The following is a 9,600-nucleotide window of genomic DNA, read 5'->3' on the forward strand; positions in this document are numbered from 1 at the left end:
AAAAAAAAAAAAAAAAAAAAAAAAAAAAAAAAAAAAGGAAGAACAAAATAAAAATGTAAAAAGGTAGATTGAAAACCCGAAAGGGTAGTCTAGGAAAAAATTAAGGTAGTTAAAAGTTAGTTGAACTACGTGATGACCTGATCCTTCCTTACGGAGGTACGAAGGTAGCCATTTTGGTTCGATCACATCTTCAAAGAAAAAAACAGTCATTGGAATCCCCTCGGATATATGATCAAGATCAAAAAATTAGATGGATCCAGTATCCAAGACAAGATATGAAGACACCTCTGAGATTGCTCTTTGTCTACAATACTACCATGACCCAGTGGTCTACTCAAGATGTTTAGGCTTATGCCAATGGGAAATGTACCTCAACAGGAAAAGAAAAGGATTCGTCTAGAACAGGATGTATCCCTGGAAAAATAAGATATTGATATGCATGGATTTTGCATTTATCACTTATTTGTATAATCTTGCATTTTCAAAGCATTTGCTTGCATATTCATTAAGATGCTTGTATTGTGCCATTCTGTTTCTTTCATACATTCTGGTATCAAAACATGAAATCTCATCTAATAAATATATCCTGACTATGATCATAAACATCTCTCTCCACCATCTCTCAGTTTCTAAGGATGCCTAACAGACTAGACTATGCTTTAAGAACTCAAGCAAAAAGTGGATGGCCTTACGCAATTGCCTAGCAATTTACGAAGGACCTTTCCATACATGATAGGATACTAACTACATAGCTCATATGAAAAAGTGGAAGCCCAAGTCTCTGGCAATCTCTCAGAGTCTGTCATGCTAATGCCGAAGATGGATTAGCTCCCTCTCCAATGTGGAATTAGAAGTAGAGCCTTGTCTCTTAGTCTCTAGCAAAGCTTGCAAGGTGCCCACCTTTGCTGTCACAATTTTCAAAGCCTCCTCTCTCTCAACTAGCTCAGTCTGAAGGCCATAGAAAGCCAACTATGGCTCACTAGGCTTATCGCCCTTTTGCCCCTGCTCCATACTCAAATATGAGTGGATGTAGGCTCTCGCTTGAACTAACTCCAGTGCTAAACCATCGGCCCTGTTGGTAGCCTCGACCCTGCCTGCTTCTAGTGCGACCCTCTCTTCATCCCAAGAATGATCCAAAGTGAAAAACCTTTGGGTAAGAGCCACAAGCTCACCTTCCAAACCTATAACTCGGGATCTCAGCTAAGCACACTCCGCCTCTGTGCTTGGAGGGGCTGACCCCCTCCAATCAAGCTCTACCCTCAGAGTAGCAAGCTCACTCTCATGAACACTGTTCATTTCCTCAATATCCTCCATAAGGGTATTAGCCAGCTCCCGGCAGTAGTCTCTATCTCTGACAGCCTTTCTCAGGCACTTTCTCATATCCAAAAGGGCATTCTCAACCCTGATCTCAAACTCTAGAATGTAGTCTCTCAGAACATCAGTCGGAAGTGGCAGCTCAGCCGAAATGGGTGATGATAAGTCAAATGCAAAGCTGGGATCTTTGGTGTCTCGCCATACTCTAGAATCAATAGAAAACCACTCCTTGTCATCCCTAGAACAAAGAGGGATGTCAATGCTCGACTTGCGCGCCTCTCAGAACTTAGAGGCACGCCCTATCACTGCTACATCAATATCCACGGGCCCGTAGTCACAAGTGACAGCGGAAAGATCACTAAGTCAGGGATATGCTAGATACCCCCAAACTGCCACATGGCCATGCTTTGGAAGTACTTCATGCACCCTAGATACCTACCAAGGGAATGCCAAGTAAACCAACGCAATGGGTTTGCCCCTGCCATCTAGTGATACCTCATTTTACTCTTTAAGTCTAGTTAGCGGGACTCAAGTTGTGTTCTTGACTATGAACTTTGACCACTCTCCCCTAGTTTGGGATGTCTTTAACTGCCTTGGAGCAAAGATTCCCTTGTTTTAGCACTCACCGTAGTGCGCGGTCGGCCCAATAACAAATTGGATTGTCAAAAACTCTCTCTTATGCATCCGAGACCACATAAATCCTACGCTGGGGTAGTTTATCTTTGTGCGTCTCGTTTAGCACCTCCAGATATCTTGAACTTCATTTTCTAAAGCTTGGTTCACCCGGTTCGGGGGTTGGCTCAGCCTTGGTAATCAGAGTTCACAACAAAAAGACACTAGAGCCTATTCTCAGCCATATGGCATCTTTTTCAGCTTATTTTGAGGATGGAGGGAGTTATTTCCCATAAGGCCACTCCAAGAAACCTGTCTTTGAATTAATAGCCCACTCGAATAACGAGAGCAACTAGTTCATATCTCCTCATAGCATGTGTAAGGAGATCTCGTTCAGAATGTTCGCATTTATTACTAGTATTGTGGTAGGGTCTACAAAGTCGAGGCCATTTTCAACCAGTCTGTAGGCTTGGAACCCCGCAAAATCCTAAACTGGGATAGTTTATTTTGCGTAGTTCCCTCCCCGTGTCCAATATACAAGAATGGGTCCATCCCACTAAGGATGTGTCTCTCATGTCGAGAATCGCATGAAACCTAAACTGGGGCAGTTTATTTCACGCAATCTCTCCATTCACTCTTTGCTCAACAAGACGATCATTGTCAAAAGCCACCAGTAAACCCGTGAAACTGTGGTGCAAAACAAGTGAGTGCAACACAAGTTGGTTCAAAACCAACATCCGTGATGAAAATACGATAGTGTATGCATACATCAGTAGCCCTTTTAAAGGAAATTTCCAGAGTTATACATATAAGTCCTAATCAGAAGCATTGTTTTTCACACACATTAGTTGCCCTCTTAAAGGTGATTTCTAGAGTTATACATATATGTCCTAATAAAAGGCATTGTTTCACATACACGTCAGCAACCCTTTCAAAGGCAATTTTCCTAAAGTCATACATCATCATCACTTTTAAAGACGATTTATAGATTTATACATATAAGTCCTACTAAGAGGCACTGTTTTTTCTAGACATCAGCAGCCCTTTCAAAGGTGATTATTCTAGAATTATACATATAAGTCCTATCTAGAGGCATTTCTTTTCATGCATCATATGGCCCTCTCAAAGGAAATTTCTAGATTTATACATGTAACTCCTACCCAGAGGCATTGTTTTTCACACATGTTGACAGCCCTTTTAAAGGCAGTTCCCAGATTTACACATGTAAGTCATACCTAGAGGTATTATCTTTCACACACATCAGCAGCCCTCTTAAAGGAAATTTATAGATTTATACATATAAGTCCTACCTAGAGGCATTGTCGTTCACACATGTCGGCAGCCCCCTCAAAGGCGATTTCTCTATGGTGATACATCTGCTCTCTTAAAGGTGATATCCTAGAGTTATGTACGTAAGCCCTACCAAAAGGAATTGATTCTCACATATGTCTACAGCCCTCTCAAAGGCGATTTCCTAAAGTTATACATGTAAGTATTGATCAAAGGCATTGCTTCTCGCATATGTCTATGGTCCTCACAAAGGCAATTTCTCTATGGTGATACGCCATCCCTCTCAAAGGAGATTTCTGGAGTTATACATATAAGTCCTAATCAAAGGCATTGTTCCATACATAAACCATGAAGCAAGGAGATAATATCATACATCAAGGCCTACTGTGGGGCAATACAATACACACATGTCCAGGCCTATCAAGAGGCAATGAATAATATACATACATAATTGGCCCATCATGGGGCAATGTCTACAGGGTACATGAAAATGTACATGCCCACACAGGGGCAACATCATGCTACAATAAATGGCTAACCCTATGGAGAATCATCACCCCTGATAAACTGGTTCGTATCATCATTATCATCGTTATCATCGTCGCCTACAAAAGGGTCGATGGAAGGACCCGAACAGTTTGAAGTGTTGGAAGCATACCTTGGATCCTGGGAAGGCCTGAAGCCTAAGCAAAAGAACCCCAACCACCTGGTGGCCTTAGAGGAATTAGAATATACTTGGGCTTGTGCGAAGGAATGATGGGCCCCTGGCCTGGAATCTGAGGAGGAGACGGAATAGGAATATGAGCCTCTTGTAACCCTCCCGTCAAGACCATGGTATGGCCATAAACCATGGCTAACTCGCTCTGAAGCTGGCTCTGCTCTCTTTTGCCATGGTAGCTTAAACCTTCCTATCTCTCTGCTAGAGCCCTCTTTCCTGAGCTAATGCCTGAGCAGTCTCCTCCTGCATGTGTGCTTCCCTAGTGGCAAGGGTGTCTGCAAGCTCTGTCACCCTGGCCTATAGAGCCTCTACATGTGCTCTCCACTCTGCTTCGGAGGCCACTTGAGCATGAATAATGCCTCCCAGCACCTTACTGTCGCTTACAGGGACATCTCCAATAATAGGCCCTGTAGAGGACTCTGCAAACCAAGTGGCATAATCACTGCTGGTATCCATATAGGTGTCAAAAGAACTTGTCACGTAAGCTGGGTTATCTAAGACAACAGAATCGAATGACAATCCAAGAGGAGGCAGATCTCTAGGTACTTCATAAACTGGTGTGGCTTGATGGAAGGTCCTTTCTGCCAAAAAGAACTCCCAGCTTAACAGGGCCCAAAACTAGCATCGTATCCTTGACTCGCCCATAGCAATAGTGAGCTCCGATCTCCCTAGCAGCGAACCATCATAAGGGTGAGCTACCATCTCATCCTGGATGATGCAGTTTAAGGCTGCAGAGATAGTGACTAGCTACACTACAATAACCCTGGTGATTGCAAAGAGAGCCCAAGCGTATGTTCAAGGATACACTGTCACTGACAAACTTGAGTACTGTGGTCGCAAGGCTAGGATGTACTTATATGCCTACCACCTCAAAATCTGCAAGCATCCCTCCAGATTCCTGAAATCCAGCTGGGAAACTCGCCTCAGGAAAGCAATGAAAAATCTGTAAGTGACAGATCCCTAGTCGTATCTCCAATGTCAGAGACTGCTCTCATGGCTCATAATAGCTGGCAGGTCAACATCGACCGATTGTTGCCAAAAAAGCAACTACTGAGAAAGCATGAGAAGAACCGTTGAAGATGAATGTCAGTAGGTACCACACCCTAGGTAATGCTACCATGCAGCCACTCCGTGCAAATTTATAGTGACGCAATAGGCCCAAAATATCCTCTCGTGTCCACAGTCAATGGAAGAGGGATGCCCGAGAGCTTGTTGCCCATCTTAAAGCTCATCTCATCGGTCGAAATTGGAAAGCCACCAAATTTGATACCTAGGATGGCTATCCAATCAAGAGGGAGTATCGCGTACTCCTCACAGCTCAAGTGAAAGGTGCCCGTCTTGGCATGAAATCACCGCACCAAAGCCTCCTTGATCCTATGCCTCATGGTGTATGGAAGGATCTGTAGGAAATCCTCAAATCCCTGCTCTTTCAGGAACTCAACATATTGCTGGTGGGTTCCAAGAGCAAACAGTAGCCGAAGAAAAGTGTACCAAGCACCCCTAACCCCAGATCTTGTTGGCCCTTTGCATTCAAAATTAGAAGCTATTCATTAGTACATACATATAACAAGAATCTGAATGACTAAGAAAGAAATACAACGTACTTCTCCCTTTCGCGCCTTAGCGGAAGGAAGATCCTTTAGCCCGTGCTAAAGGTGAATGTCTCTGACGCCTCTGTCTATGGCTTTAGTACAAGCGTCGGCCTCAACCTGATGTGGTGGGAACCTCAACCTCAAACTGTGCCTCCAAGTGCCCAAGTTGGGATGGACCTAAATCCCAGAAAAGTTAGCCTCTATGTCAATAAGGAGATCCTTGGCTTGCGTCACTCCTCTAGAGGCCCCTCTCCTTATAGTTGGCCTGCACTATAAAGGAGCTCCACTAGAAACAGTACGAGACTCAAAGGAGATGTTGGCCGTCTCAACTGAATGCCGCCTCCTAGATCAAGTCTCCATAGGTATACCTCTGATGGGCCTAGTTTCATCTCCCCCATAGTTAAAGTGGCTCAACAGAACCCAAGCCATCTGCTTATTGCCAGAAATGGTCTCATCACCAGAAGAATCGTCCCCATGGGACGTAACATAAATGAGGGCCTTCCCCCGGTCTCCCCTAGAACTAGCCCTTTGTGACATAATCTACGAAACAACAAGAAATCCAAAGCATAAGTGGCAAGCCCATAAGTTAAATGGTAATGAAAATGAACTAACACTTTTTCCTAAACATGTTATGCAGGTCTATGTCAAGCATATGATCTCACAAGAAAGCAGATTCTTACAAAGCATTCTACGGTAGGTAAACTGGCGGCCAGCCTCGAGCTCACATTCTATAGTGGGTAAGTTAGCAACCATGTCCTAGGCTCACGTTCTACAGTGGGTAAACCAGCAGCTATGCTTTAGGCTCACATTCTACAGTGGGTAAGCTAGCAACCATGTCCCAGGCTCATAATCTATAGTGGGTAAACCAGTAACCGCATCCTGGACTCATGTTCACTAAGAATTTCCAAGTTCATGATCTATAGTGGGTAAACCAGCAACTGCGCTTTAGGCTCACATTTTGTAGTGGGTAAACCGGTGGTCACACCTTAGGCTCACATTCTACAGTGGGTAAGCTAGTAACCGTGTCCTAGGCTCACATTCTACAGTGGGTAAACCAACAACTGTGCTTTGGGCTCACATTCTGCAATGGGTAAACTGGCGGTCGCACCTCAGGCTCACATTCTATAGTGGGTAAGCTAGTGATCGTGTCCGAGGCTCACAATCTACCGTGGGTATACCAGTGACCGCATCCTGGACTCACGTTCACTCAAAATTTCCAAGTTCATGACCTACAGTGGGTAAACTAGCAACTGCACTTTAGGCTCACATTTTGCAATGGGTAAATCGGTGGTCGTGCCTCGGGCTCACATTCTACAGTGGATAAGCTAGAGACCATGTCCTAGGCTCACGTTCTAGGAGGCGTAGATCGAGGTTTCCACCTCGTCAAGCTGGATTGGAGGCCTATATTGGAGAGATAGATGATTGTATTGAGGACATTCATGTACTGCATGATTTAAAGAGGCATCCTTCCACTCGGGCACGAAAAGGTCAGGTATACTCCTCTTTCCCTTACATTTGTCAGTTCAGTATATATATATATATATATTATGTGTGCGGACAGATAGCTTTTCTTTGATTCTGGGCATTGGGTTTTGATAGGGTCCATGGTCAGGGAGCATGGTATTCGTTTTCCCTTAGCTTATTTCATGCCTCCACTAATGTGTGCTATAACGCTTTCTTGATAGAGTAGGGGTTTGAGGACTTCCTTAGTATTCCGCCTTGTTCCATGAGGCATAGGTTGGCTGAAGCTTTGGTGCAGCGATTTCATGCTAAGACGGGCACTTTTCACTTTAGTTGCGGGAAGTATGCAGTCCTTCCCTTTGACTGGATGGCTATCTTGGGCCTTAGATTTGGAGGGGAGCAGGTCTTGATTAAGTTTATGAGCTTCACGGTGGCAAGCGAGCTTTTGGGCATCCCTTACCCCCTTACTAGGACGACTAAAGGGTACTTTGGGCCTATTAAGGAGACTTAGATCTATATGCGATGGCTAGAGATGAACATACCTTAAATGGTGGAGTTGGATGACATCGTTCTCAAGAGGTTCTTCTTTTACTTTATCAGTAGTTGCTAGTTAGGCAACAACAGGCCGGTGCTGACTTGTAGGATGCTGGTAGCCATGAAAGTGGTGTCCATTATAGGGGCTTATGATTGGGGGTCCCTTTCCTATGGGTTTTTCATTGCTTATTTGACATGGTGGGCATATGAGTACATCCCAGCTATGTGATTGCTGTATACTGGCCTTTCCATAACGATATATCCTGGGGCCTATGCCTAGTCTCTCAACGATATTTCCAATGTCATTCTGACACAACGGACCACTATCAATGTTGCACTTGATTGCCTCACTTGGGGTGAGATACGCAACAACCCATATGATGGAGGGTTGTTACCTAGACATGATGTGACTTTTGCTACGGCTCAGTATCGCACTCGACGCTAGTTTTGGGCTTTGATGGGTTGGGAGTTCTTTTTGGATGAGAGGACTTTCCATCAGGTTATGCCAGCTTTTAGAGTGACCAGAGATCCACCACTTGAGATATCTTGTTCTAAGGTGATCGTGTACGACCCCATTTATGTGATAGCTTCCTTTGAGGGCTTCCTTACAGAGGATACTAATTATGCTACCTGGTTATTAAAGTTATTGGCTAGACCCATTATTCATGATTGCCCTGTGAGTGGGGGCAGTGCTTGGGGGTATTGCACGTGCCTAGAGGGCTTCGGAGCCCCGTTTGTGATCACATGTAGAGGCCCTATAGGCTCGGGTACGAGATCTTGAGAGTGCTACTGTGACTAGGGAAGGGTACATGTAGGAGGAGATTGCCAAAGTATTAGCTCAGGAGTGGAAGCGATGGCAAAGAGAGCGGGAGAGCCAGATCATTACCATGGAGAGAGAGAGAGAGAGAGAGAGAGAGAGAGAGAGAGAGAGAGAGAGAGAGAGAGAGAGAGAGGGTACCTTGGTCCAGAATCCTGTTATCCTTATGATGAGTCTCTCGAGTTGAGTGATGTCTTGTCTTACATCACTGGGACTTCTATCCAATGGGGTTCTGATCCTAAGATCACTTCTGCTGAGCTCTCCAGGTTGCATTATCTGTTCTTTAGGATAGCCTATCATTCTATCTGGCCATCTCTCATGTTCACACCATTCCTCTTGAGAGGTGTGTATTTTTGTATGCCTGGTTACTGATGCTCCTAGTAGTTTTCCTCATCTCTTTCTTCGTTCTTTGAACGATGTTTATAGGAGTTGATCTACTACTCATGCTCTTGTGCATCCTATTTTTATTCATAGGATTTTGCTTTATCTTGTTCTTAGTGACTTCCCTTCCTCTGAGCTCGTTCATGTGATAGCTCCCATAGGTGCGTCTTTTCTTAGATAGAGGGTCGCTCATCTTCGAGCTGGTTCTAAACACCCTAGGTTTGAGTCGTCTGGTAGCACACCTCCTCCTTCTTCTTCTACAGGTCTTGCTGGTGAGGATGTTCTTGATCCAGTTGGTGATGATGCTGTTGCTGCTGATGTTCCTCCACCTCCTTCGACCGACTTTGATGTTCGTCGTACCCTGGAGACTGTCATAACCGTTCAGGCGGCTTATGGTCAGATTTTGGTGGACTTGCTAGATGAGATTCGTGCTCTGCGAGCCGACTTTGCACATCTTCATTCACCCTCACCACCTCCTTTTAATGGCGACTTGTGATTGCCCTTTGGCATTCCGTCACAAAAAGGGGGAATGGAGTTTTTGACTTGTAGAGGAGTTTTTGTAGCTAGGGGAGAATTTTTTTTTTTTTTTTTTTGAGGAGTTTTTAGATTATATCTAGGTGCTTCACTTTGTATATCATTTTTGGGGATATTTATGTTAAGGGGAGTAACATTGATTGATATACATGTTATATTCATTGATTCTTGTTGCTTTATGATTCACTGCTTATTGATTTATATTTATGAGTTGTTCATTCATATATGTCTTTATTTTGTGTTGTGTGAATCTTACAAGAATGTTATACCTGTTGTTTTACTCTTTTCTGTCACACATGCGTTTATGCGTTTGTTGAGTATTTCAGGAATATACAGGTTGATTCAAC

Source organism: Quercus suber, unplaced genomic scaffold, assembly GCF_002906115.3.
Source record: "Quercus suber isolate HL8 unplaced genomic scaffold, Cork oak 2.0 scaffold_434, whole genome shotgun sequence".
Taxonomy (NCBI): domain Eukaryota; kingdom Viridiplantae; phylum Streptophyta; class Magnoliopsida; order Fagales; family Fagaceae; genus Quercus; species Quercus suber.